Genomic DNA, 11,082 nt, shown 5'->3' on the forward strand with positions numbered 1-11,082 from the left:
GTTATAAATGAGGGTACAAAGGGGTTAAGGCACACATTTACAGCTGCATAGCACTTAAGTAAGAGAGTTGAAATTTGAAGCCAGGTAGTTTGGCTTCCAATCCTGTGCTTAAATACATTCTCTGCCATTGAAGACCTCACCATTAGTGAAATCTTGTAGTTGAAGCATTGTACTAATAGTTCTAATAGCTCTAATTATTCACCCTTTTCTGCATCTTTGCCCTGTTTCAAGTGACCCTGCAGTTCCCTCCCATTGTCAGAGGTGGAAACCGTCCTATCTTTGAATCTGGATCCAGCCATGTGATTAGCTTTGGCCAAAGAGTTTTTAAAAATGTATGCAAGTAAAGTCTTAAAAAGTGCTTGTCTGATTGGACTTGTTCTTTGTCATTTTTCTGCCATAGACATGATAACATGCCTGGGATTGCCTGACAGGGACAGTAGAGCTACTGTTAACACCACTAGTCTGCCTTCAGTTGACCACAAGCACCTGAATGAGCCAGCACAGATTAGATGCACCCTGTCTAAAATTGTGAAAAAAAAAAATAAACATTTGCTGAGGCATGCCAATGAGAACTTGAGGATGTTATGGGACGGTTACATGGAAATGTAAATGATGAATACCAACAGAGCTACAAATATATCATGTAGTTTGACAGAAATCCAATGAGAAGCAGAAGCGCAGGATGGAATGGGGCCTTAGGAAGAGCAGTAAGAGGCTAAGGGACAGACAGCCTAATCCAGACTTACTACTTAGTGAGGGGGTCCTGAGGTAACTAACATAAAGTCAGTCCTGAAGAAATAATTTCCAATAAGGAGATATATATTGTTAGGGGATCATGTCTTACTTATATCCAGAAATATATAGTATGACTGGACCATTCTATTTGCAACAGCCATGCTTATAAAAAGTTGCATGCAATGCCAAGTTTAACATGTCTAAACTCACACCTAAGGCAGTAGAAAGTTCACTAAGCAAATTCTAAGATCAAGGGCGTTCTTTTTATAAAAAAAGGAAAAATATAGAAATGAGAGAAAAATATAGAAAGTAAATAATTTCCAAAAATATCTGTTACGTGTTGATTTCAACTAGAGACACCTATATAAAACATAAATCTATGTGTCATTTCAAATTTTAAGCAGGACAAGTCACTTCTGCTGAATACTGATTCACACATGGTTATATACTGAGTCATAGATTTACACATTTCTGATAAAAATATTAAGTATAAATATAGCATTCAAAATATTATTCTACTTCTGCATGATTTTTCACCTTAAAAAAATCTTTATTTTCTCCAAAAGTTGTTTTCCTGTGAAAAATATCCAAATCCTCCATTCAGTGTTTGAAGATTTCCAAAAGTTTGAATTCTCCTTGCCAGAAGGCAGACTTTCAAGAGTAAAGCAAACAAACACACATTATAATGGGAATGTCTGTGTAATCATTTTTACTATTATAAAAACAGAATAAAAAAACTGTTAGTTGGCTGAAAACTTTATTTTATTTTACAAGAACAGGATATGAGTCCTATTAAATTTTAGCCTGTCATTAGTCAAGTCATGCTTTTCTAGGTTTTCTAAAAACACTTGAGTAAATGAAGTAAGGACTGACTGACTTTACTCTGTGAATTCACTCAATAAGAAAAGCACTTACCATGTGCAGTGGGTGCCGTTAGGTCTTGTAGATCAGAGGTCCCCTGATGTTTTGACACCAGTGACCTAATTCATGGAAGACAGTGCTTCCATGGACTGAGGGCAGGGGATGATTTGAGGATGATTCAAGCACGTTACATTACATCAATTTTATATTTTATTTCTATTATTATTACATGGTAATATGTAATGAAATAATTATACAACTCACCATAATATAGAATCAGTGGGGGCCCTGAACTTGTTTTCCTGCAGCCAGACAGTCCCATCTAGGGGTGATGGGGGTCAGTGACATCATCAAGCATTAGATTCTCTTAAGAAGCATGCAACCCAGATTCCTCACAGGCACAGTTCACAAAAGGGTTTGTGCTCCTATGAGAACCTAGTGTTTCCATTGGCTGATCTAACAGTAGGTGGAGCTCAGGTGGTAATAGGAGCAAGGGAGAGTGGCTGTAAGTACAGATGATGCTTCACTTGCTCCACTGTGGCTCACTTTCTGATATGCAGCCCAGATCCTAACAGGTCAGGGGCTGGCTGGGGACCCTTGCAGTGGATGTACATGGAAACAAAGTGTCAGTTCTGCCCTAAGAAGTTCATGATCAATTGAGGAGAGACATGTAATAAAATAATTAGAATAAAGTGACAAATAGTATTCACATCTAAAAAGCATTTTTAGAATAATGATATGAGAAACAAGCAATTCTATGATAAAGACCAATAAAATAGCAGAGTTTAATTCATTATCTGAGTATTCTTAAATTTTCTTTATTACTCATCTGTAAGAGTAGTCAACAAATTTTTCTTTAAAAAGTCAGATAGCAAATATTTTAAGCTTTGTGGACCGTAAGATTTCCACGGGCACTACTCAATTCTTCCATTGTAGGGAAAAAGCAGCTGTAGATAATATGCAAACAAATGAATGTTGCTGTTGTCCAGTAAATCTTTATTTCTAAACGAGGCAGCAGTCTGGATTTGGCCTCTAGGCTACAATGCACCTAGGTAAGTTCTACATGAGTTTAAATTTTGGCATCCTCAAGGCCAGGCACAGCCTCAATACCAGCACTTTGTGAGGCTGAGGCACATGGATCACTTGAGGTCAGAAGTTCGAGACCAGCCTAGGCAACATGGTGAAACCTTGTCTCTACTGAAAAAACAAAAATTAGCCAGGTGTGGTGGTGAGCACCTGTAATCCCAGTTACTCGTGAGGCTGAGGCACAAAAATGGTTTGAACCTTGGAGGCGGAGGTTGCAGTGAGCCAAGATCGCGCCATTACCCAGCAGCCTGGGTGACAGAGTGAGACGTCATCTCAAAAACAAACAAATAAAAGAAAATAAATAAATTGTGGTGTCCTCAATTTTGGGATTCTTTTCTTCTCACTCCATTTCCCCCTTAGATGTTGCCACTTACTTCCATGGTTTCAAATGCCATCAGTTTTCCAAGATATTCCAATGTATGTCTTCAGACTGGATGAATCTTCTAACATCCAGACCCATTTATCTAAGTACCTGTTGAACATTCTTTCCTAGACTATTTGACGGTTGTGTCAAAATTAAGAGAGTTCACCTCACCATCTCCACTAAGCCTCTCATCCAGGCCTTGCTCTGAATACCTTTCTCTGTTTCCAAATTAGCACTTCCAGCCACCTTTTATTTATTAGTTCTCCAAACTGTTTCCATAATTTTATCTTTTTTCTTTTCTTCTTCCATTCACCTATTTGCTTAAGGCAGAAAACTAAAAGCCACACATATCATTTCCTTCTCCATTACTCCTCATATTCAGTTTTCAAATTCAGTTAAGTATAACCCTATGATAGCTCTCAGCTGTAATCACCTCTCCATATCACCACTGCCACACCTTAGTCCAAGTTACCATCACTTCTGGCATGGGCCACCCTGATGTCTTTGTAAGGAGTTTCCCAAGATCCACTCACCTATCCACTCTTATGCTCTTCGATTACATTTTATATCAATTTTTGAATATGGGTGAGGGAGACAGGGTCTCACTCTCTCATTCAGGCTGGTGTATGGTGGTGCAATCCTAGCTCACAGTAGCTTCCACCTCCCAGGCTCAAGTGATTATCTCGCCTTTTGAGTAACTGAGTAACTGAGATGACATGCATGAGCCACCATTCCCAGTTAATTTTTAAATTATTTGTAGAGAAGGAGTCTTGCTGTGTTTCCCAGACCGGTCTTGAACTACTGGCCTCAAGTGATTCCCCTGTCTTGGCCTCCCAAATCACCGGGATCACAGGTGTGAGCCACTGTATCCATTCTCCAGAGAAGCCTTTTTAATAAGACCTCTGATTATGGTGATCCCTGCTTTAAATCTTTTAAATGATTCTTTGGGCTGTGTGGATAGGTCCATGTCCTTATTACTCTTCCTACACTGTATCCTTAGCTCATAACCATGTTTGTTAGTTTCTTATCACTGTTATAAAAATAACCAGAAATCTAGTGCCTTAACATAATTTATTAACTTTCAGCTCTAGAACACAGACATCTGAAATGGGTCTCAAAGCTAAAATCAAAGTTGGAAGGGCTGTGTTCTTTCTGGAGGCTCCAGAGAAGAATTCATTACCACGCCTCTTTAGGTTTCTAGAGGCCCTGTATTTCTTGCTGTATGGCCTTTAGTCAGTAATCATGTCTTTCCATTCTCTGCTTCCAGTGTCACACCTTCTTTGGCTCTGCCTCTCCAGCCTCATATAAAGACTCTATAATTCCGCAGAGCCGACCGGAATAGTCCAGGATAACCTCCTTGTTCTAAGGTCCTTCACTTAATCACATGCACAGTGTTTCTTTGCCAAAAAGTTGGCATAGCCACAGGTGCTGGAGATTAGGGCATAGGCACCTTTTGAGCGCTGCTATTCTGCAAACCCAACTTCATCTCTCCATTTTCAGGCTCCTAACACACTGGTCTTTACTATCTCATTAAAAGCAACTATCTTCTCCTCCCCCTTCAAGTCCTCTATACGTGATATGTCCTCTCTCGGAAATTCTCTTTCTTCAACTCTACCATCAGCTAACTCCCAATGACCCTAATATATTAATATGCATGTTCCTTCCTCAGAGAAAACTTATTTCACCCTCTTAATCCCTTTAAAGTTAATTCTAATTTATTCTCTTATATCCTCTTATATTTTCTATTTTAACGTTTCATAGTTGAACTTAAATTCTAGCATAATTATTTCTTTGAGGTCTGGGCACTCCATTAGATTGCAAAATTACTAAGGGCAAGAGCACTATTCATATTATTTACTGCGTGCTATGCCTAACACATGGTACCTGTTCACCTAACAGCTAACAAATTGTGCCTGTTCATCGAATATGAATGGAATTAGTGGTATAATACAAAACATATTAATGCATTAAAACATTAACAAATATTTCAAAAAGGGTAATGAAACACCAACAATCCCATAGTTGGTGATGGTAAAAGTATAACTAAGATGTAAATAAAGACCAGATCATAAACTGTCTGCAACATTTAAGATGCCAGTCAGTGGCAGATAATAACTATCCTAAGGCCCTTAAAGAATACAGGCTACTAATCTATGTCTGAAAGTAAATTGTCCTGGATCTGATTCAGTAGCTCAAAAGTATTAGGGCACTGGGTTTGAATCTCTGGCATTCTCTTGACGTTTCCCTCATTGGTGAAATGGCTTCCATAGCAACAAACGTCCTTAGAGTCCCTCAAAAAAATGTCCCAGATATCAAGGGAGAGAATGAGAGCAAAACGCTTCTGACTCACATTAAGCTCTTCTTCTTCTTCTTCTTCTTCTTTTTTTTTTTTTTTTTGTTTAAAATTTTTTTTTTCTTTTTTTTTTTTTTTTTTTTTTTTGTAAAGGAGAAAAAAGATTTTCAGAGGCTCCCAGTAGATTTTTCATTTTCTTTAGGGATACCCATTTAGCAAATAAAAATACAAGATGCTCAGTTAAATTTGAATTTCAGATAAGCAATAATACTGTTTAGTATAATAATCAGATCATACTTACACTAACAAAAAGTTATTTATCTGAAACTAGGATTTAACTGAGCACTACGTATTTTATCTGGAAGTACTACTCTTATTTCAAACATGAAATCAAGATTATATATGCTCACCCCTAGACTAGTCACAGATAAATATTAATGTAGATGCTATGATGAGCCTAGTTTCCTGGGCCAGGGCACATTGCCAGAATAGGGATAGAGTTAACAAGGTTGGGAAGGACTGGTTGTTATATGAGTACCCAACTGTGTCAGCCACAGAATCTGTATAAATTGGTAACGTGGTTTTATTCTTGTCTGTAGATGATGTGGAAGTGTTGAAGGATTTAAGCAAAAGAATGATATAATTAGTTTGGAAAGTTTTATAAGGATCTCTGGTAATGTGCAGACTGGCAAAATTAGAGGAAGAGATATCAGATAAGGTGCTATGATAGGAGATGTGTTAAAGAATTATGAAGCCACTTGAACCTAAGAAACAGCAGAAGGAATTTAGAAATATGTAAGAGGATTATATATGCATATTTATTGATCATAGTTGTCAAGATTTCAGACTTTGGAATAGAAATGTCTTTTGCATTATATTTTGGCTTTCCTGTAAAATATGTAAAAACTGGCCTTAGTTTCCTTATCTGTAAACATGAGAATAATACAGCTATGTGATTTGTTATCGGCATTGAATGAGGTCTCTATTAGTCATGGTTCTCCAGAAGACACACACGCACACATACAAACACACAGACTGTGCATATGTATATGTTAATTCTGCCAACCTTACATATAAACATTCATGTATGTGTGCATGTGTCCATGCATGAGAAAGGGAATTTATTAGGAAGAATTGGCTCACATTATTACAAAGTTCCATGAGAAGCCATTGCAAGGTGGAGAATGAGAGAAGCCTGTAGTGTGGGTCCCCAGGAAGCTAGCAGCATGGCTGAGTCCAACTCCAAAAGCCTCAAAACCAGGAGTGGTAACAGGACAGCTTCCACTCTGAGGCTGCGGGCCTGAGAGCCCCTGGAAGCTTTCTGGTGAAAGTCCTAGAGTCCAAAGAACCTGAAGTTTGTTGTCCAAGGTTAGGAGGATAAAAAGTCTTACTGCTCTGGAAGAAAGAGAGAGAGAGCATCACACAAAAAAGAACTCAAGCAACCTTAATGCCCTCTTTCTTTTGCCTGGATTGTTCTATTAATAGCTACACCTATAATAGATTTGATGATGCCCACTCACACTGAGGGCGAGTTGTCCTCTTTCAAGCCACTGAGTCACTTGTCAATTTCCTTTGAAAACACCCTTAAAGACACATCCAGAAACAATGCTTCACCAGCCATTTGGGCATCCATAAATCTGGTCTAGTTGACTGACAACTAATATTAAAAACAAAATGAGCCTAATATACATTTAATGGATGTTAGCTGCCTTTATCATTTTGGTTTTACTGCTAGTTTTGATATTATTATTACATATTAGGACAGATTTGATACAGTGTTGAAATAAAAGACAAGAATTCTCCCAAATACCCATGATCTTCCCCATCTCAGGTGATAAGAACTCCTTCCTTCTAGATGCTCAGAACAAAATCTTTATTGTCACCATTGATGTCTCTTTCTCTCTATATATTCAATTTTGGGGGGATTCCTTCTCGAACTCAGAATATATTCAAAACACATCCAGACTTCTGCCATTGTTCGCCACTTCACCTGCTGACCGTCTGGTCTGAGCTGCCGTCAACTCAGTGGACTGAGGTGAGCACTGCTCTAATAGACTGCCCTGCTTGCACTCCAGTTCCCTGTTGTCCATGCTCAGGGCAGCAGCCAGAGTGCTTAACCATTAGGTCAGATTTGCTGCTCTTAGCTTATTCTTGCAATGGCTTCCCATTCTACTAAAAACAATAGCCAAAGTGTTTAAACTACATGACTGATTCCCTGTTTCCTCACCAACTTCAACAGCTACGTCTCCGTGCTAACTCCGCTTCAGTTACATTGATTGTATTTTGTTTCCAACACTCCTGCTTAGGACCTTGCTCCTGGTTGATCTGTCTGCCCAGACTACTTTTTCTCCAGATATTTACATACTTCATTGTTTACCTCCCTTTAATTTTGCTCAAATCACAACCACCCAATGAACCCACTTCAACTACCTTATTAACAATGTCAAGCAACCATCACCACCCAACCTGGCATTCAATATCTGTTCAACCATTCTGATTTTTTTTTTTGTTTTTTTTTCCCATGGCCCTTACTGTATTCTAATTTACAACATAATTTACTTATGTGTTATAGTTATTTTTTATTATGTGACTTTGTCTAGTAAGAATGTTGACCATCTTTACACATTTTGTCCAACTACATATCAGAGCACCCAAAATAATGGGTTTTAGGTATTCAATACAATACAATGAGTAGTAGTCAATAAATATTACTTAAAATACCAAGATTTTACTGTATGTGGTTGCATAGATGTTATTCACACTTGCTCTTTAGGTTTTAAAAACTAATCACTATTAAATGCTTATTCTGTTGGACTAGTTCTGATTATTTTACATGTCATTGAATGCTTATAAGAATTTCGTGGTATGAGTCTTTCCATAGCAGTGAAACACAGTGGCTAAAGGCAGAAGTTAGGGATTAGTACAGCAGAGAAATTCTCAGGATTTCAAATTATAAAATATGGATGTAAGTCTTGGCTCTGCCACCTCCTGGGTATAATGCCTTGAGCAAGTGACATAAACCCCCACTTGCCACAGTACCTAGATTTTCTCATTTGGGAAACCCATATGGTATATTATAGTATAGCCCCCATAATGTCATTGTTACTATAAAGGAGTTAACACATGTAATGGATTAGGATGGAATCTGGAACAGAGTATGCACAAAACAAATGTAAGTTACTATTCTTACAATTAATATTTGGTTAGTTTTTCAAATTATGGACCTGAGACTTAGAGAAGCCAATTAAGCTGGACAAGGCCACATAGATAGTAAAGAGGCATTTAGGCCTTTGACCCCAAAGCTGTACTTTCAACCACCACACAACAAGAAACACGAGAAGAAAAATCTTTAGTGGGGAAATATAATGAGTTGAAATACGGATTTTTGTATCTTCACCCCAGGATATTTTCCACCTAAATTTAGACTTCCTAGAGAATATCAAATTTCTAGCTCTATGTTTAATTTTCTCTCCAAGCTGGCATAAAGCAGACTTGATCTTTGGAAGACAGCAGGGTTCATATGATTATTTTCATGGCCTTTGCCAAACGTCAGTCATTTAAGCATCTTCATGGCACAAGACCAACTGCTTTATACATCAGCTGCTCTGTGAAAAAGTTGAAAATGTGATAGATTTGCTGACAAGCATATTTTATCTTTGATGTGCATACATTTTTTGCAATGATAAAAATAGAATCCCTTAAGAGCTACTGAGTAGTTTGTTTTTCCTTCTGACTCTTGAATATTTTGATCTTAAGAAAGAGCAGATGTCTTGCTCGTTTTCACCTGTTTCCAGTTTTAGCTACCACAGTATGCTTTGCTTCATTTATAGGAAAATATTCCTACCTTCTATGTGCAAAGGTGAATGTATGTTGTCTTGAGGGCAGACTCAAAAACATCAAATATTGCATTATAACCTGATGGAGAAAATGGAAAACCATGAATGTGTCAAATCTAGCAGTATCACCTCAGTGCGAGCCACAGTTGTTCTTCATCTAAATCACTGCAGTAGCCTACTCATCCTCTCCCAGATTCTCTAAGCCATTCCACATTTAGAAGCCAGAGTGATTTTATTGCATTCTAAACCTAATCATGTTTGCTCTCCGCATAAATCTTTTAATGGTTTCCCATTGAAGTGAAATCCAAAATCTTTCCATGACCAGAAAGGCCATGCATGATCCTCCCCCTGTCAATCTTTCTTAAGCCAACTCCTACTAATCCCCACACTATTCTGCTAAAACTAGATATGATTTATATCAAATGATCCAAGCTGGTTCTTGACTCAGGACATTTGTACTTATTGTACCTCTATATTGTATGCTTTTTTCACAGATTTTCATATAAATAACTCCTCATTATTTAGAAGCCAGTTACATTTCTTTTTGTGTTGAGGCCTTCTCATAATAAAGATATTTAGCTGTAGAGAGGAATTCTATGCCTCTTATTCTCTGCTGTATCCTCATTGTTCAAAGTACAAATTAGTTATAGGTGCTCTCTAAATGATTGTTGTTTTCTGATTGACTGATGAACTGACTATGAATATATCTGCAAAACAGTAAGCATTCCTCATTGCCAATTTAGAGTCATAGAGAAAATGTTAGGGATTCCATGAGAGGTTGCAATCAGGCTAGAATGGCTATCATGAACTGGCTCAATGAGAAAGAATCTGCTGAATTGGATCTTGCATAAGTGGTATCATTGCTATTGTTGTCCTGGATAAATATTTAGTATATTCTATGTGTGAAACAATATTCTAAGTCTATTCTAGAACAATATGATTTAATCTTCATAAAAACTCAGTAAGTTAGGTGCAGTGGATCTGACATCTAATCCCAGTGGATGGGTCATTTGAGCCCAGGAGTTTGAGACCAGCCTGGGGAACATGACAAAAATGCAACTCTATATTAAAAAATTAGCCTGGCATGGGGGTGCAAACCTGTGGTCCCAGTTACCTGGGGAGCTGATGCTAGAGGATTGCTTGAGCCCAAGAAGTTGAGGCTGTAATGAGTGGTGACTGATCATGCCACTACACCCCAGCCTAGGCAGCAGACTAGATGCTAACTGAAAGCAAAACAACAAGAACAACAACAAACCACTCAGTGAGTCACTATTCATTTTAAAAACCAGGGACAGCCAATATCATACTGAATGGGCAAAAACTGGAAGCATTCCCCTTGAAATGTAGCACAAGACAAGGATGCCCTCTCTCACCACTGCTATTCAATATAGTATTAGAAGTTCTAGCCAGAGCAATCAGGCAAGAAAAAGAAATAAAGGGCATTCAAATAGGAAAGGAGGAAGTCAAATTGTCTCTATTTGCAGACAACATGATTGTATATCTAGAAGACCCCATCATCTCATCCCCAAACCTCCTGCAACTGATAAGCAAGTTCAGGAAAGTCTCAGGATACAAAATCAATGTGCAAAAATCACATGCATTCCTATACACCAATAACAGACTTAAAGAGAGCCAAATCAAGAACAAACTTCCATTCACAATTGCCACAAAGAGAATAAAATACCTAGGAATACAACTAACAAGGAATGTAAAGGACCTCTTCAAGGAGAACTACAAGCCACTGCTCAATGAATTAAGAGAGGACGCAAACAGATGGAGAAACATTCCATGTTCATGGTTAGGAAGAATCAATATCGTGAAAATGGCCATACTGCCCAAAGTAATTTACAGATTCAATGCTATCCCCAACAAGCTACCAATGACCTTCTTCGCAGAACTGGAAAAAA

The sequence above is a fragment of the Cebus imitator genome, unplaced genomic scaffold (assembly GCF_001604975.1).
Source record: "Cebus imitator isolate Cc_AM_T3 unplaced genomic scaffold, Cebus_imitator-1.0 Scaffold466, whole genome shotgun sequence".
In the NCBI taxonomy this organism is placed as follows: domain Eukaryota; kingdom Metazoa; phylum Chordata; class Mammalia; order Primates; family Cebidae; genus Cebus; species Cebus imitator.